We start from the raw sequence: 20,429 nt of genomic DNA, 5'->3' as shown, positions 1-20,429 counted from the left end.
AGTATGTATTTCTTCTTCTTCTTCTTCTTCTTCTTCTTCTTCTTCTTCTTCTTCTTCTTCTTCTTCTTCTTCTTCTTCTTCTTCTTCTTCTTCTTCTTTTAAAATTGTTCTCTCTCTCTCTCACACACACACACACACATTCACACGCACTTACACACACACATTTTATATACGTGCGAATGGCAAGAATATTCAATAATTTTGCACAGGATTCTTTGTAATTTAACTGTAAACACATTAATGATCATCCATCTCAGCGTGTTATGTCGGCGTGAAACATTGATTTTGAAGTTGATTTGAATTGATTTTGGCCCGATGGAGAGACTGGATGTCGTCGTTTATTATTAGTTTTTTTTTTAACCTACTTTAGGCCCGGGGGTCGCGATAGCATATTTGGTAGAGCACTCGCTTCACACGCAACGGGACAGTGGTCGATCCCGGGTGCGTGTCGAGACATTATTATTATTTTCTGATCCCTCTGTCAAAAATAATTATCAAATGTCTTTTGAGATTTAAGAAACAAAACCCATACCATTCTTCTCAAAGAGGGCATTTATTGTTATTGAAATTATACAAGTTAAGCTAAAAATAATTTTAAAACATTTGACTCACCACGATGCAATAATACTATTACAAGGCATTTCATAACATTGCAAGTATTACAGTCGAGAAAATGAGTAATTGTGATGGATCAATATTTTCAACCATGTGTATCACTCTATTCAAGTCATCGCGAAGTCTTTTGTTCTTTAGACTAATGAGACCCAATTGTTTAAACATTTCTTCGTATGAACAATAGTGGACACTATAAATGTGAAGCATTTTGGTTGCCCGTCTTTTTACATGTTCAAGATCATTGTCTTTTGCAAACATCGATTTTGGGAGAAATAGTGACATATAGTCTATATAAATTTGGATGACTGCACCTTGACAGAACATCTTAAACTTTAAACTTCAAAGAAGTCCCCTGGCCAATTTGTGGTCTATTCGATTGATATATGTAACCCACCGTCCCCGCACGGTATTATGCCTGGGATAGTTACAAACTGAATATTGATTTCAATCAAGATCAACATTTAGAAATTATTTTGGAATCAATGGTATGCATCGGTTAGAATGTTGAATGTAGTTCTGTCTGACATACTTTGAAAAAAAACAACAACACGTATTTAACATTTTGGCCATAAAACTCGCCCTTTACAAATCTATAGATTAAAATGACTCTCATCTTGGCACAAACTCTTAAACTCAATGAGTTAATATAAAATAAACAGATAAATAAAATTCCCTTTATTCATCCCCAAGGGGAAATTTGTCTTTAGGGTCTATTCCAAGGGAAGACTGGAATACCCCAGGCGTCAGCCGCAGTGCAGCGCCGCAGAGTGAGCTTGGGCTAGGTGACTTGCTCAAGGCCACACAACGCAGCGGCGGGTGATCGAACTCGTTACCTTTTGGGTACGAAGCAAAGACCGTACCGCTGAGCCACGCTGCCCCTATACGCCTCAAGTTAAAAAAAAATATTATCCATATATTTCAAAGAACTGTTCCCATCTTGATTTGACCAGTATAATATAACGTTATACTACAACACATGAATGACCAGGATCCCGACCAATATAACATTTAGCAATGAAAAGCAAATTGGCGATCACCGGACAGGTGAGAAATATCTAGATTGTCGTGACAGTATTTCATTAAAATTTCAACAGCTGTCTTGAGTGCAAAATCTTGTATTTTTTTCGTGACAGAGAAAATCGATGGCGAGTGTAGTATTTAGCAAATTGCTGCCATCCTCTGGAAAGGCACGAATTAAAAAATTTGGTCAGAAAGCTTATTCTTCCAAATATCGATCGATTTAAATGACTCATAATGTTGATAAAAACTCTCAAACCAGGGACTTCCACAAAGTTTGGCAGTTTTAAATTTGTGTCTTTCGAGAGTAAGCCAGTCAACTGTTTTTACAACAGATTAATTGACGCACAGCAAAGCTTTGACTGGTAAATTGCATCCTCAATTAAGTCACTATAAACTGTGATTAGACTGCTGAAATCGAGAAGAGTAATCGCCTTGGTTTATGATGGATATTAGTGCTAGTACAGAATGGCGTCGATCAGGCAACTGATTCTTTAAAATATAGCCTTTTTTAAACAAAATATATTATTTTCTAAAATGCATAGAGAATGGTGAAATAATGAATTCTCTGAATAAATAAGCACATTTTGGACAGGCAAAAAAGAAACTGAGTATCTTTGAAAGAGAAAGACAATTTACATGAAAATGGAAAAACAAATTAAAAGTAGAAAATTGAATTCCTTAACCTTGCACCATTTTACGTTCACTATGGTATTTTGGAAAAAGATCCAATTCTCGTTTAAAACATTATTTTCAGAATCAAATTATTATCAGAATTGCCTTGGTCTATTTCGTCAATTGAAATTAATTATTAGGACATGACCCCAAGGTTCAAAATTCAAAGTTTTAGTTTATACAGATTTGCTAAAGGACAAATTTGCTAAAGAGATCTTTTTAAACAAGAAAATAAGCTTTTCATTTGGTAAATTTGTCTCAAATAAAACTTTGAACCTTGATTGAGCGAGTCTCTTAAAACGGACTCAAATCAATGATCTCAATATCTGCTTACCATCTCTTAATCGTGGCGTCCTTTCTTTTCAGAAAACCAATTCTGACTTTACTCAAGATGAAAGGCCACACTATCTGCTTCTCTTATAGTTATATTTTGCTATAGATTGGCGCACTGAGACCAACAGTTGGCGAGTATCGTTTAAGATTATTATTCTTTCCTATCTCTTTGGCACTTTGAGGAAAATCAAAACCAAATATCCAAATTTTGGTCAAATCTATACCAGTCTCTACTGAGAATTGTCGGGACAAGTATAATACACCCATGTTTTTCATGACTCTGACCCTGATGGGTTAGATAAGATAAGAGATAAGATGATATAATTTAGTGCTGATAAGATCATTTATTTTACAGTCCATCAAAAGTAAAAATATTTGTGGAAGGAGTTTGAGAGTATTGATATTTTAAAAAGCAAATCTAAGCACTAGCAATACATTTTAAATCATTATTAACTCAATTTGTTTAACAGTAGAATTTCTCTGATAATGTCCAACTTACGGTTGGGATTTCAATCGATTTAAGTACCCTGGCCTTCATCACAATTGTGATAATCACTGTTATAATACTCATTGTGATGTTTTAAATGGTGTTTGTGCAAATACACTTTCTCTTGGGCTCTTAAGATACCTTGGTTAATAGTGCATGAAAGAAATACATTTCACCTAAACCTCAAGGCGCTTTTTATGATTGCGATTTTATATCAATACACCAAATGTTTTAGACTGTTTTCAATATTGCGTTCGGATTTCCAACAATATCTTTGAACATTTGGCATTCCATCCTATAAACTGCCGTACTTCGCGAAGTCCCAGGTTTGAGAGTTTTTGCCAAGATGAGGGTCATTTAAATCGATCGATATTTGAAGGACGAGTTTTCTGGCCCAATTTTAAAATATGGGTTTTTTCCAGAGTACGGCAGTAAAATGCAAGAGAAAACACTTGCTCCAGCGGCCAAACTAGAATCGATACCATAATCTCCACAACCTATACCAGACTCTATCTCGTCCATCTCTTCAGACAGACTCATTTGTTTAAACAGTTTTGTTTTGTTGGGTTACATCAACTTCAACATCCCTCGTCCCCGACGATGATTTTGTTTTCCACGAGGGAAATGGAAAAGAAATAAATTAAGATTTAAGCTGGCACAATCTGCTTTTTAATGATCGATTGTATATACTTTTTTCTTCATTAGAGAAGGTATTGTATAGATTTCATTCAATGTATAAATCTTCACTTATTGATTAATTTTATCAGGAAGAATGTTTCACTTAGACTTATTGTATGCTTGGATAGAGCGTATAATGGAATAATGTCATAAATCATTGCGCCGTTCCCCTGGACGTCCTCTCGCATTCGTCACCTTCCGCAGTGGTTTTTTATTTATTTTTTTTCTGTTTTTATTTATCCATTCACGCCCCCCCCCCCTCCTCGTCCTCCTTCCCTCCTCAATCTCATCTTCTATCTTCACAGTTTCTTTTATTTTATCTACCTGATTTCTTTTTTCTTATATCACTACCAGCATCAGCTTCATCGTCGGTGTCGTCGTCTTCGTTATCATATTTGTTGTAGCTGACATCATTACCATCAAAAGCAGCATCACTATCAGCATCAATTTCATCATCACCTCCATCATCATCATCGTCTTCGTCCTCACCATCATCGTTTCTCTCCTTTTTTATATTCTATTTCTTCTTGCTTTTCACACATCTTCTATCAAATATTAACAGCATCGATGTTTTGTGCTTTTGTAATCAAATAAGCTCTTCAATAACAGCAGCCTTTCATGCTCTCATTTGGTGTCTCCCACCAAATCTCTCCTTCATCCTTCATGTATTCATTCAAAAGAGCTCAAGTAACACTTTCGACCTACGATTTCTATGCAGGCATGTATTATTTTAAGTGTCATTCATGGTAATATAGACGTTCCATTTGGCCTTTCAGTAATACTATTCATTTTTTTTTTAATATCGACAATTATAGTTATTGAATGTTGTGTTGCTTTATAAAAGTGAAAAAACAGATTGACCTTTTAAGGTCTGTATTATTATGTCGACAGCAGGTGCCTTACAGTCCAAACAACTCCACAAACGTTATTTGTTTCATAGTTTATACACTGCTATACTATGAATAAAAAAAAAGAAAGCAGAGTTCTTAAATATGGCCAGAAAACACGCCCTTCAAATATCGATTGTTTAAAATGATCCTCATCTTGTTGAAAGCTCTCAAACCACATTTTTCTCTTATCTGGATCGATAGCAGGCTTGGAGCCATGGTTGTCACCTAAACCAGTGATATTAATGGGATTATGCCGAAGAGGCCCGTTGAAATGTAAAGTTAAAAAGATCCGAAAATTACTTGGGTTTTTTGGGGGTTTTTTTTTTTGTTTGTTTGTTTGTTTTTGTTTTTTTTTTTGTTTTTTTTTTTGGGGGGGGGGTTAGTAAAATGTTTTTCTATTCCCTAACTAAAGCAAATAAATTGAACACAAGCTCATATTTTGCTTTAAATTCATTTTAGCATTAAAAGAACGCCGATATTATACAAATCATCCCTAGGCGACGGAAACATCTAGATACCGCCCTTTTAACATTATCATATATTTACTTATTTCTTTTGTTATTCTCAGTAGGTAGACATCATTATGCTCACCCTACTGTTCTGCTGAGGTTTTTTTTATTTCGTATCTTTTAAATCACAATCAAGATAATAAATTTCAATTTGCCAAAATAATTGTCAGATCATCAATTGAATTGCGCCTATTTCCCGTGTAACATGCCAACGGTCCAAGTGCGAGGACGCCTTCTCTTCAATTATGTACAGAAAGTCCGGTAGACGATCCATTACCAGGCATATCTAATTCTCTGGGAGGACTGGTCATTAGTATATACATGATCCATTTACTTGTACTAAACAGGCAGCAAACAGTGGAACAGATCAGTTGCTGGCCCTTCGTCCGTATATTGTTAACCAGTTAACTACGCACTCTAGAAAGACGCGTATTTAAAAATTTGGCCAGAAATCACGTCATTCAAAAATCCATCGATTTAAAATCCCTTATCTTGACAAAATCTCTCAAACACGGGACCTCGCAAAGACTCGGGTTTGAGAGTTTTTGCCAAGATTAGGGTCATTTAAATCGATCGATTTTTTTGAAGAACGAGTTTTCTGGCCAAATACATGTCTTTCCAGTCTACGACAGTCAACTGGTGAATCTATATTATTCTTTTGTAATCAATCGGCTTAAAACAGTTTTATATCAAGTTGAACGAGATGGCTAAAGTTTTAGTTAATCTATAGAATTTGAGCCGAAGTAAATGCCTTCATTGACGAAAGAGATTTCTCTTTCATAAACTTTTTTTTAAAAATTACATTTCCTATTTCTCATCACTTTGACTCTACAGTTCTAATCTTCGCCTGGTTCATTCCGACATGATAGAGGCTGCGCCACAAAAATATCCCAATAATAAGTTATTTGGCAAGACTAAAGTTTTAAAAATTGCTTTCACCAGTAGTTTCCGGATTAAAAGAGAAATATCAAACAAAAACTGATGAACTAGCATCAAAATCATAGAATTATTTTTTTTTTTAATGTTGATACTCTGTCCACACGGTTTTGAACATTTGAGAAACTATTTCTGCAACTCTATTGGAGCTATATCACATGTTGTTGTTTTTGTTGTTGGTGTTGTTGGTTTTTTTGGGGGGTTTTTTTTTTTTGTTTTGTTTTTTTTTTTGTTTTTGTTTTTGTGTTTTTTTTTATTCTACAGTATTCAACTGATAGAGACCAGTGGAATGAGTATTTCCTGAGGTTTTCCAAATAACTTAAAATTGGAGTATTTTTGCAGCGAATGTCATCAAAAGGACCTTTATGTACAATCTCAATAGTCTATATTGACTGAAGTTATCTTAGACAAATCCTCATCATTTGGACTTTACAGTCAATCTTCTTCACCGAGTTCAATCTATAAACACTATTACCATTTTGACGCGCGTGTCGTTTAAGACTAGATAATTTTCATCATTTTGACTCAATAAAAACAAATAAATCAAAATCGACGTCACTCAGCTCTTTGTTGTTGATTTTAGCCAACCATTTTCATGAGGAGTTATCACTAAATCATATAGAAAGAATGAAGTTGACGTCACTCAGGTCTTTGTTATTGCTTCATGCCATCCGTGTTTGTGAGTAATTCTCACTAAATTATAACAACAAGACTATAAACGTTCGAGGATACTCATAGTTTTGTGTGTTGATCCGTTTTACTTCCGGATGGCAATGCTGTGAGCTTCTTAGTCAAGTGCATACTATCTATTAATCAGACTAAACCTTTAAAGCTACACATAGCTTTGTGTGTTGGTAATTAAAATTAGGTGTTAGATGTTATGAGTTTTTTTTAGCTAAGCGCACAGCATCATGACTCAATCTTCTTCACCCAGTAACTTCCAATATAAAACAATTCTGGTGTGTGGGTTATTTTATTAAAGACTCGCTGTCCTGATTTTGGTTTTACAGTCAATCTTCTTCACCAATCTCATTCAAACAGGAAACATGCCACCATCATAATGGGAGCGATCTATATTCATGTTTTCGTCCAACCAGGTCATCAATCACTCACATGATTTGTTGCTCTCCAACGATTGGGTATTTCTTAACAAATGTAAACAAGCTGCGTTGTTTACAACTGTTATAAACATACCCATGTGTCAAGCTGAATCAAATGACCAATCGTGATGTTAGATATTTTAAAAGCTGTGAACACTTTTCACTAAGTGGGTCACTTTGAGCACATTTTGCAATGTGACCAATGACCTCGAGCACATGGAAAGTTAATATAGATCATGCCCGACGCGTGGATTATTCAAGATTAATTCTCATCAATTTGACTTTACTTCCTTAGTTCATTCAAACGAAATATGTGCCGCCATAATAATTGACGCATGGGTAATCAATGATAAGTTCTCATCATTTTACAGTCAATCTTTTAGCTATCTCCTTCATTTGAAATACAATGACGCGTGGTCATTTACGACTAGTTCTCATCATTTTGACTTTTCAGTTAGTCTTTTCTACCAAATTCATTCTGACATATTACCATAATCATTGACCCGTGCGCCATTAAAGACCATCAATTCTTCATGAGATCAATTAGACATAACGTTTAGGCATTTTCTTTAATAGATATGCTTACTTATTCAGTTAGACAATAGAGACATGTGCATGTAAGAATCAACGTGGTCTTTTTATACGAATTGAAAGTTTTACGAAGGTTCGCATTGGTGACGAAATTGAAATCTGTATACTCTTATTCTTCAAGTTAATAACATTGTTCGGAAAGATCGAGTTCCGATGTCAATAAATTACCAGTTAAAAATAGTATATTGTGTCACATTATTCTCATGCCTATGAAAAGTAAAGAATACAAAATGGTAAAATTGAATAGAACATAACACTATACCTACATCATTTTTTCTGCACCACATCATCATTCAACTTATATGACCTGCAAACCCCTATTTTCAGAGTAGAAATCTAAGATCGAATAGCGATAGATATAACAATTTTATCTAAACCTAAAACATACCCCAAAAAATGGTGAACACTCGTTTGAATTTTCGGCATCCCATGTTTGGAATGCTTTCCCCCAGAATGTTAGAAATGCTGACTCATTATCAGCTTTCAAATCTATATTGAAAACTCACATTTTCGTCTCTACGTATTTTGAAAGTTATTCATAGCAAGTGCGTAAAATGTAATGTCTATTGCTATGTATGTAATTGAAATTGTTATGCTTTATTTTTCTATGTACTTATATATTTATCTTAACAATGTAAGCGCCTAGTAAGGTGCTAGACAAATGCCATTTATTATTTATTATTATTCGGTCAGATACCACTGTTTATCTGTGCAGTATTTTAAAATATAGGAACAGAGAAATAAGGGGGTGTTATAATCATGTTTAAAAGTGAATTTTAAATATACCCAAAACACTTTAGTTGAAAATAATATATTATTTGAAGATGATTACTTCTATATCTTATAATTCACAAACGTTAAATTTCAAATTCTTATTATTTTGAATTTTATTTTCTCCACCTAGTTGATTAAAATATAATCAATGTCAACATGTCTATAGCGCATTTCAGGGATTTACCATGCTTATCGGCAAACAGCATATTATAGCCATGAAGAAAAATTAAGTTTTAGTTTAAAACTTATTTATATTTTTCAAAGTTAATTTTCATTTTGGTATTGAGCAAACAACGATTCTGTGTTTATTTGTTTTAATATACTTTAGATTTTATTAATAGAACAGTATATTGATATTCGACTCGAAAGAGGTATGCAAACAAAGCATATGTCTTTGCAAGTTGCTATAGTCTTCTCCAGAAAAAATTTTGTTTTGATAAATTATACTCAAATGTGGCATTATTAGTTTTGCCTTTGATTCATAAGCATAAAAGGGATATACGATGAGTTACTAAAGATTCTTGGAGAAAATGAATAGCCCTAACATGGCCTGCTATCAGGATGACGAATTGAAGAGTACAGTGGATTATTATAAAAAAAAATTTTTTATTCTCTATTGTCTTCTGGCACTTTTCTACTCACTTCATATCTTGTTGTTACCAACATAAGTGCCTGCTCCACTCACTTTTCTGAATTAAAAATTCACCCATACACCGGAGCATACTCAATGTCTCAATCGTTTCTATGTTATATGTTTGTGATGAGAATATTGGCTATTAAGCTTAACTGCTGGTCAAAATTACTTCGCGATGGTGGCGAACGAATCGGCGATCTCAAGAAGTGGGTGAGAGAGGGATCTAGAAATGACTTTGGGTTTGAAACGAATATTTTTGTGTTCGTGGATAGCTCACACGGTAGAGCCACGCTCTCATCTGCCAGGCGGAGTTGTCGTACCAATAAGGTCGCAGGTTCAAACCCCACCACCGCCGCGAAAAAAAAAAAAAAAAAAAAAAAAAAAAAAATTTTATTCTCTATTGTCTTCTGGCACTTTTCTACTCACTTCATATCTAGTGGGTTATGCCAGCATCTATAAATCACGTGACCCAGCCAGCCTCGAAAATATAGTATTATATCGAAATACGTTAGAACAAGAGAACAAAATGTGTTTAAAGTCAAAATGATAAGAATTAGGAAATTTGTGTGTGTATTGTATTTTCAAGAAAAAGAATTACCATCTTCTGTGACGTCATTCATTTTAACTCAACATGTACATTGACGTACTTTGAAAACAAAAATTAAAAACAAGTTGATATTTGGAATTTTGGTCAGAAAACTCGTCCTTTAAATATCGATCGATTATAATGACGGCCCTCTCTTGTTAAAAACTCTCAAAGCTATGACATTATGGAAGTACCAAATGGCACCGAATTGAACGGAGACACACCGTAGGGTGTCTGGGATAAGAATTACAATAAATAATAATAAATCAGCTACTTTGTCTAGTTGGCGGTGTCATCAAAGCTCGCTGCATAACACTGGTCAAAAGTACTTATACAGATTTATTAAATGTTTGGTAATTCTTGATCATGACAATATTTTTAACAGAGGATTGACTTGATAACAGAAGAAATATTATCAAAGAAATATTGCTATCGCTTTATTCCAAGTTGTAGTCAATTGTGTGAAACTTTTATATAATAGATAAACTGATCGTAATTGAGCTGAAATAAGGGCTGTGCTTATAGATGGTGTGTTTTTATTTTATTAAAAACGATACAAAATTGAACATTTATGATCCAAAACACACTCCTCTTCATACAGTCATGTCTAGAAAAAGTAGATTGTTATTATAATAAATTCGATGCAAGGTCTTTCTTTACTTTGCACCACCGTAATGTTTCTTTAAATGTTCTTCTTAGTGTTTGATGCCAATGTAACATAAAACTCACCACACGAAAAAAATCATATTTTCACAGTCTTGAGTCATTAGGATTTGGATGTAAAAATGGGATGCTAAGAGTTCTCTCTCTCTCTCTCTCTTATATATATATATATTTATATATATATATATATATATATATATATATATATATATATATATACATATATTATATATATATATATATATATATATATCTTTCTCTCTCTCTCTCTCTCTCTCTCTCTCTCTCTCTCTCTCCCTCTCTCTCTCTCTCTCTCTTTTCTTTTTTTTTCTCAACATCAATAGTTGTCATACACCCGCACACATGAATATACCTTCACACAGACGGAAATGAGGGTGGTAGTATTCTCCAAGGGTATGTTTTTAAAGAATTGATATCATTAAAATTTGAAAATAGTGAATCAAGACTTCCAACTCTATAAACAAAGCAACCCAGAAATCACTTTGTTTGCTTTTTAATGTTAATTTTATAATGTTAATTTTGTAATATGTTCAAACTGAAGAAACTTGAAAAAATAATAGAATATGGGTTAGAATTAAAAGCAAGGTACATTTCATAGACATTTTGGGCACAATTTTTTCTTCAAAAATACTACATAGAAAATAATTTAAATTGGTTCAAATTCAAATGTTCTGTCGGGGCATAAAAATTGTAATAGCTAAAGAATATTAGATACATGCGTTATCAATTCATTCAACAGAATTTTAAGAGATGTGATCATTGATCTTCCAAGATCCATATTCTTTATAACTGACATCTCATTGGATTCTGTTCGGCGTGTACTTATTTGTGGATCTGATAACCTAAATGGTTATGAGCTCATCCTCATAATGGAAATATTCTCAGACCAACGCACAACATCCATTACAACAACGTTAAAACAAGCCTATAATTGCGATCGGCTAGCAGACCTGCTAATAGGTAGATGTTGTCCCATATCATTGTCAACAATAAAACGTCAATTGGATTCATAGTCTGATGTCACGTCGCCCAGCAAGGGCGGCCATCGTGGTTCTAAACAAAGAAAATCTGTACTTTTTTTCTTCATGCTGGCTAGAACTTTTCATATGTCTTGTGATCAGAATGTGTAAAAGTCAAGACATGATCAGATTTATAATGAGTTTTTTTCCCCTCTGGATACGCTTTTATGCTCGTCGGAGAAATATTTCATAAGGGCGTCCGCCATTGTTCCGATAGTTTAGAGCCAGTTGCTAAGTTACCATGCGTCATTGCGAGGGAAGAGACGTTACGACTGTTGAAGCGTATTGTTACGCACATCATTCATTGAGTTTGTTGCTAGAGAGAAGATTGAAAATATTGATAATTTGAGACTTGTTTCATTTTAAACGGTTTAATTAAACCATACAAATAGTAGTCTACTCGCAGTCTTTGTGGGGCTATGTGGTCTTGTAGTATGACACTTGCTTACGGATAGGAAGGTCCTGGGTTCGAGCCTCACTCGGCGCATAGTTGAGTCCTTGGAAAAGGCTCTTTACTAACATTCTCTCACCGTACTCAGGTGTGAAATGAGTACCTGGCCGTTAAAAGCGTTGTCTCTGTCGGAAAAAAATTTGTATTATCGCCTAAAAGCCGCAATGTCCCGTTTAAAGTGCTACGTGTTGCTGTGGTCAGGGACCTTTTGTAAAGCCCTTTGAGAACGCTTATTGGATATTGCGCTATATACAAGCTCAAGTATTTTTTTTAACTTGTTATTCGTACCCATCAAGACTTCAATCTTTATAAATAATATAAATACATTAATAAAATCGTATTGCGCAATGAAAGAAATGGCCGCGTGTCAATTGGCTTGTCATTAATGTACACGCCTCCTTGACCTTTGAAAGCCTCCAGTATCTGAAGGGATTGATTAATATTTACTGTCTAAGTTGACAGTTTGGTTACTGCGATGTCTTATGATTAATATTTACTGTCTAAGTTGACAGTTTGGTTACTGCGATGTCTTATGATTAATATTTACTGTCTAAGTTGACAGTTTGGTTACTGCGATGTCTTATGATTAATATTTACTGTCTTGGTTGATAGTTTGGTTACTGCGATGTCTTATGATTAATATTTACTGTCTTGGTTGACAGTTTGGTTACTGCGATGTCTTATGATTAATATTTACTAAGTTGACAGTTTGGTTACTGCGATGTCTTATGATTAATATTTACTGTCTTGGTTGACAGTTTGGTTACTGCGATGTCTTATGATTAATGTTTACTGTCTAAGTTGACAGTTTGGTTACTGTCATGTCTTATGATTAATATTCACTGTCTAAGTTGACAGTTTGGTTACTGCGATGTCTTATGATTAATATTTACTGTCTTGGTTGACAGTTTGGTTACTGCGATGTCTTATGATTAATATTTACTGTCTTGGTTGATAGTTTGGTTACTGCGATGTCTTATGATTAATATTTACTGTCTTGGTTGACAGTTTGGTTACTGCGATGTCTTATGATTAATATTTACTGTCTAAGTTGACAGTTTGGTTACTGCCATGTCTTATGATTAATATTTACTGTCTTGGTTGACAGTTTGGTTACTGCGATGTCTTATGATTAATATTTACTAAGTTGACAGTTTGGTTACTGCGATGTCTTATGATTAATATTTACTGTCTAAGTTGACAGTTTGGTTACTGGCATGTCTTATGATTAATATTTATTGTCTAAGTTGACAGTTTGGTTACTGCCATGTCTTATGATTAATATTTACTGTCTTGGTTGACAGTTTGGTTACTGCGATGTCTTATGATTAATATTTACTGTCTTGGTTGATAGTTTGGTTACTGCGATGTCTTATGATTAATATTTACTGTCTTGGTTGACAGTTTGGTTACTGCGATGTCTTATAATTAATATTTACTGTCTAAGTTGACAGTTTGGTTACTGCCATGTCTTATGATTAATATTTACTGTCTTGGTTGACAGTTTGGTTACTGCGATGTCTTATGATTAATATTTACTAAGTTGATAGTTTGGTTACTGCGATCTCTTATGATTAATATTTACTGTCTAAGTTGACAGTTTGGTTACTGCTATGTCTTATCATTTGATTGTAAAGTATTCCTATTTGAATTTAGCCCTTGCTTTTGCACTAAATGATAATGTCTATGTCCCTTTACCATTGAATTCGTTTGTTTTTGTTGTTTTTTTGCTCCAACTTTGGGATATAATTATAAATAAAGTTGCCCATTTCGAATAAATGATTTCAAAATATGCTTATAACATGCTTCTTATAGAGCAGTATAATTAGGTGCCCCAAACGTAAACAATAACAAGTTGCTAGTGGTTTTCGTTAGGGACCGGAAAAATTTACGCACAATATAGGTCTCCCAATTTTGTAGTTTGAGTTGTAGGCAATACACTTTCAGTATTGAAAATATGTTAACATAAAATCTAACAGTTGCAGAAATAATAATATAAGACTAAATTATTCTGAAAATCAGGCTCCGAATAATTCTCGTTTTGTTCACACCAGCGCAATAATTTGCTCTGGTCTAAAAATAGATAGACTGTAACTTTTGATAAATTTTACCTTTTGTTCCATAAAATATCCATATCTAGACATTATTTGATGCATGATCGAGTATTTATGAATATGTGTTTCTTTTGCCACCTAACAGCCAAATTTTAAAGGTTATTTTTTTTTTAATTTACATTGGAACTTGAGCTGTCAAGACAGGAACATGTGGTTTGCCATGTGCTTCTAGACCTTTGTTTACGTTTGGGGCACCTAATTATACTGCTCTACAGCACAATGTTGCAGAATCGATTATCAACTGTAATTGCCAGTCATCGATTTTTAAATAAGGTGTACAATTTCATTACAAAACAAATGTGAATTTTCTAGCATGCACTTGTTTGCTGTATATAGTGGGTAATTTGAATGAGACCAGTATTAACATGGATAACCTGAAAGCTCCTAAGATAGACCAAAGCAAATATTTTTGCGATTTAATCCACAGGTACATATTGGTATGTATATATATATATATATATATATATATATATATATATATATATATATATATATATATATTTCTGATAACTAGACGTGATTCTAGGCTTGTTTTTACATTGTTGTAATAATATACACTATTTCACCTTGATTTGAAAGTATTTCCATAACAACGTTGAGACCATAACGATTTAGCTGCTGGGTCATTTAAAAGCGTACACGCATTTAGGCTTTAAGTCCATAACCATCTATTCCTCCTGCTAAATGCATTAACTATGACGGTCAATGCTATGAATATCGATATTAGATCTAAAAACAAATTCATAACATTTATTTTTGAACGTAAATGAACAACACAATGCAAACATTTCAACAACAAATAATCCTAGCAGTCAGCATAGCTCGGTTCCGTTCTATATTGGTATTCTGTGCACTGCACACGCTGTGACAGATTAATAATAATAATACTATTACGATGGCATTCGTCGCTTAACCATATGTTCGATTATATCTATTCTCAGTCAATATTTATCGAAATTTTATTTAACTACAGATGCAGACAAGAATGTAATCAAGAAAATATTTACCTTTTTCTCGTCGTGGCCTTTGAAATTCTGCGATGAAATGAATTTATGGTATAAATCAATAAGTAAATAGGAGTTCAAAGAATAACACAGCTCGACACAGTATCAATGAGAACGGAAGAAAACCTCAAAAATCCAACTGACACATAACAGTAGTACCTTGATACCAGCCGATCGATGCAAAGAAACGGAATGAAAAAGCGAAAATAAAATGGCACGGAGAGCACTACAGAATGAGGGTCGCGTTAGTTGACCGAGATTACACGAGAAGGCGGGAGACTTCCCTAGCTCAAAGCTTCTGTAAGATTCTACGTACCCGATGCGGTGAGCGCCGCACGCGCGTTGTGTGGTTGCTGGTGGTGAATGAGCGATGCGTCTTTGATGAGCGAGTCGAAAAATAATATTTAGCTAAAATGGTAATAGATATGAGGAATAATATTACGAATTTGACATCTTCCTTTGGTAAACTATAACAGTTTTGAATTCAGCATAATACCGATTATATCATTTAACAGAAGCTTCTGTGTCATTTTAAACAACCATATCAATATTGATTTACTGGTGTGATATCTGTTACACATTTAGCCAGAATACTTCGCACCTAAATTGAGAATATTATATTTATACTGAATAGATTATCTAGGTACTATAATGATAACTAATAATGATTTGTTTTTTCCACCTAGATAATCCTACCAATCAATGCATTTGTTTACATAGAAATCATGCAGATTCCGTTTGCTTAAAATAAGAGAGAGGGAGAGAGAGAGAGAGAGAGAGAGAGAGAGAGAGAGAGAGAGAGAGAGAGAGAGAGAGAGACGGAGTAATAGATAAACTGAATTTTTCATTTTGCAATGATTGTCTTTCTGTGATCATGAGTTTTTCTGTTTAGTAGAAAATAAAGTAATTCTACTAAAAGTTTAAATTGCGTATTTGTTCTAAGAAAACAGCTGGGTCTGTTTAAGTTTAACACTGAGGTGTGGATATCTTAAGGTTAAGGAAAATATTGATCTATGTGATCTTGTGGTATGACACTCGCCTTTGGATCGGAAGGTTATGGATTCGAGTCCCGCTCTTAGAGGTGCATAGTTGAGACCTTAGAAAAGGCTCTTTACTCACATTTTCTCACCGTACTCATGTGTTTAATGAGTACCTGACGGTAAACTGTAAAAAGAAAGTATAGCATCTAAAAGGGGTCATGTCTTGTCCAACCTTCTAAATTTTATCTGTTAGTTAGGAACCCGTTGTACAGCGCTTTGAGCACGTTTATTGGATATTGCGCTATATTTAAAAACTCAACTTCTCAATTGAAGTATATCTGATCACAACCTAAAACACATATCGTCATTTTTCTTCTACTTGTCAAATCCTATCTCGATTACCATCCCATAAAATGATGGAATAGTCAAAATTATTTTGAAGTAATTATGATATTATACGAGTATATTTGGTAAAATTATCAACTTTATAAAGAATTGATATGGATTATTTCTTTGATTCTACTCGAATTTCAACGTTAAAAAATAAGAATGACATTCTTTAATCACGACAGGTCTGGTAACCGAAAGCAAATAATCGACTTGATTTAACATTGTTGTCATGGACAATAGTATACGTTGGCTTGAGTGTATTTAATTGTGCTTTATATAGCGCCATATATCCACTAAATGTGCTCAAAGCACTTTACAAGGGGTCCCTGGTCAACAGCAACATTTAACATGTAGGACGGGACATGACGCTTGTTAGGCGATGTTACAATTTTTCGGACAAAGACAACGCTGTTAGCGGCCAGGTACTCATTTTACACCTGAGTACGGTGAGAGAATGTGAGTAAAGAGTCTTTCCCAAGGACTCAACTATGCGCCGAGCGCGAGGCTTGAACCCAGGGCCTACCGATCCGAAAGCGAGTGCCATACCACTAGACCACATAGCCATTACAACAACGAGCCCATAACACTTTTAGGTTATCAGTCCTGCAAACAAGAAGCATACGTTGTTTATTTATAATTAAACCCAATTCCATTCCCCAAGTTCTTGTAATGTTGGTTGTTACATTTCCCATTGTTCTAGTATTAATTTCCTTAGATTCTATACCAATATGGTACACGATTTTCTCATAATAATTAAGTAACTGCTTTTCAATTTGTCATAGTGATAGATAGTATGCAGATGACGTCACTCAGGCCTTTGTTATTGTTTTTGCCATCCGCGTTTGTGAGTTGTTCTCACTAAACTGTATTAACCAGACTATAAAAGTTCATGGGTACACAGAGTTTGTGTGTTGGTCCGTTATACTTCCGGATGGCAATGTTGTGAACTCCTTGGCCAAGCGCATTCTATCTATAGAAACCATGATTGTTCTATGTCCACGTACATTAAAATGTGTCCAAATATCAATAAAGATTAAGACCATGCACGAACAGTTCTAATATGAATGAGTACCAGGGGCGTGGCTATATTGGTTGATTTGGTGCCTGGCACCAATTCCATCTTTAAAAAGTGGATTACAGCATTTGAAAAATAATAAAACAAAGAAATGGTATAAACAGCCTCTTACTTATCTGAGTACGTCTTTTCTGTATATGTTTTTCTTTCTTTTGTATTTACAAATATATCATGTTTTTAGTCATTTTCTTCCGTTTCTGGCACCACCTTATACTGTAAGCATGCCACGCCACTGAGTACTTATATATTATGCATGTCGTTCTACAGTGAACCTGTGACCTCAACGACATTTTAGCTCCAGTCCTTGATGACTCCATTGTGAGTAATATATAGTCCACGAGGGCTTACGCTTCCTTATCTTGTTTTCATTATCTAGCAAGTGAAACAGCTCACTACGATCAGTTGTTGGAGAGATGAAAACTTCTGAATATCTTTATAACGTCCTATTGAAAAAAGGCTGTCTCTATTCTCATCCCCCCTCGGCCGATTGGATTACCGAAAAAAACGTCGCCGGCTTTTTGCGATTTGGATTTGATTGATTTTTTTTTAATTGTGCAACTTGTGACAAGAAACTTAACAAATTACTGCATTACAACCTTTGGATTAAACATACAACATTTGTGGACTACTATTATGAAGACTAGCATCCTAGACTAGGGGGGATGAGAATAGTCACTTCGTTAAAAAAAAAAATAATAAGATGTACAGTAAAACGTGACAAGCCACGTGATGTGTTAAAAATAGGTCTTTCCCGTCTACACTGTAATACTATTCTTAATCAATGTCAACAGAGAACGTATTCAAGTCTCTAGAATGAGAATTAACAGACTTATTTGGAAATAAAATGTTACAATGAATTTTAAAGTAGATCAATTGATCAATTGTTTCATCTGCTGTTGCGGATAAATTGCGTGATGAAGCGTTGACCTTCCGACAGATCAACGATGTCGTAGTGCTTTGTGACTTGTTATTTTGATCAAGTTATGGATATGTGGCTATGTGGTCTAGTGGTATGACACTCGCTTTCGGATCGGAAGGTCCTGGGTTCGAGCCTCGCATTCCCTCACCGTACTCAGCTGTAAAATGAGTACCTGGCCGTTAACAGCGTTGTCTTTGTTCGAAAAATTGTAATATCGCCTAACAGGCGGCATGTTCCGTCCTACATGTTAATTTTGTTGTTGACCAGGGACCCCTTGTAAAGCGCTTTGGGCACATTTAGTGGATATTGCGCTAAATAAAAGCTCAATTTATTTATTTATTTATTTATTTTTTGTCTTTTTAAATAAAATTCTAGTTGTTCATGATATTATATCACATCGTATTCTTTATATTTCAAGAACGGCACGTTTTGATATAAATATGGTGTTATTGAAACCAGATAAGTGTTTTTGGTGCAAATGCTCAACAATGGTCGTAGCTTACCGGATACTACTGACACTAAGCGGCCAGTTAAAGTTGGTATTTTGTTAACGATAATTAATTCATTGACTATATCTAAGTCCACGTTTTTATGGTTTCAGTCAGTTTTTAGTCGTACATTGACTAAACATTTGTCTTCTGTGCATAAATTAAGTTTCCTTATTTTAATATTATTTCTTTCGAGATCAATACATTTTGCGGGATGGTAAATTAAAAGGTAGTAAATAATAGTTTTTCAATTCTAAAATTGAGTTTAAGAAATATTTATATTCCCTTATTATAAGTACCTTCAATGACCAAGGAACTAAGAAGACAATCATGCTAGATTGCTAGAAGGGGGCAGCGTGGCTCAGCGGTACGGTCTTTGTTTCGTACCCAAAAGGTAACGAGTTCGATCACCCGCCGCTGCGTTGTGTGGCCTTGAGCAAGTCACCTAGCCCTAGCTCACTTTGCGGCGCTGCACTGCGGCTGACGCCTGGGTTATTCCAAATCTTCCCTTGGAATAGACCCTAAAGACAAATTTCCCCTTGGGGATGAATAAAGGGAATTTTATTTTTTAAAATTTATTTTAGATGACAAAGCAAAGCATTTCATCTTTTGTAACGTGGCTCTGAAACAAAGACTGGTATGTTGGTTTCCTTAAACGAAGTCATAATATCATAGTAATCCATGAATGTCTCCAATACCCATTAACTGCTAATGAAATATCAAAGTCCTTCGCTTCATCTACATAATGACCGTCGTTAACCAATTAACCGCCTAACTCTGGAAAAACTCGTATTAAAAAATTTGGCCGGAAAACGTGTCCTTTGAATACCGATCGATTTAAACGATTCTCATCCCAGCAAAAACTCTCAAACCTGAGACTTCGCGAAGTCCCATGTTGAAGAGTTCTTGCCAAGATGAGTGTCTTTTAAATCGATCCTTATTCAAAGGACGAATTTTCTAGCCAAATTTTTAAATACGTATTTTTCCAGAGTACGGCAGTTAACTGGTTAATCTTTAAAATATGTTATTATCCTTTTCACTGACTAATGGTAAATATGTTTTGATGGTTTCGGTCACTCTTCTGCTGTACACTGACAAAACACATTTTATTTTTTAAAATGATGGCCAGGGAACTTTTCACTTCAAATATCGGTCAATCAAGATAACCCTCAATTGATAAAAAAGTCGAACCCGAGACTTCTAATACATCTTAGGTTTGATATCTTTTAACATGTCGGGGACCATCTTAATCACTCGATATTTGAAGGAAAACTTTTTCTGGCCAAACTAAAAGAAACGTGTTTGGTCAGATCACAAAATTATTTATCCAACAATCTAGGAATGCTCTCAAAGCTTCAGGGAAAAGATCATCTTGTAAATCACTAATAATGAAACATGTTTTCCATTCTGTCGTGCTCTGAAATATTTTTAAAAAAAACAAGAACATTTTTAAAACTTTCCCCGGACAATCAATCAAGTC

The 20,429-nt window shown here is 34.5% G+C and overlaps 1 protein-coding gene across 1 annotated transcript in view; it reads right to left on the bottom strand.

Moving 5' to 3' along the window:
• Positions 1-15,281, bottom strand: part of LOC144966322 (prolactin-releasing peptide receptor-like) — a 210,462-nt gene extending 195,181 nt beyond the window's left edge. The window contains exon 1 of the mRNA XM_078902572.1: positions 15,101-15,281. The gene's annotated coding sequence lies outside the window, so the exon portion shown is untranslated. The remainder of the gene's footprint in view (positions 1-15,100) is intronic.
• Positions 15,282-20,429: the final 5,148 nt, after the last annotated feature.

The sequence above is a fragment of the Berghia stephanieae genome, chromosome 2, assembly GCF_034508935.2.
Source record: "Berghia stephanieae isolate SIO BIC M18660-M18661 chromosome 2, UCSD_Bste_1.3, whole genome shotgun sequence".
In the NCBI taxonomy this organism is placed as follows: domain Eukaryota; kingdom Metazoa; phylum Mollusca; class Gastropoda; order Nudibranchia; family Aeolidiidae; genus Berghia; species Berghia stephanieae.
Note: the sequence above shows the minus strand (reverse complement) of the source record. Positions and strands in the feature narration are given on the sequence as shown.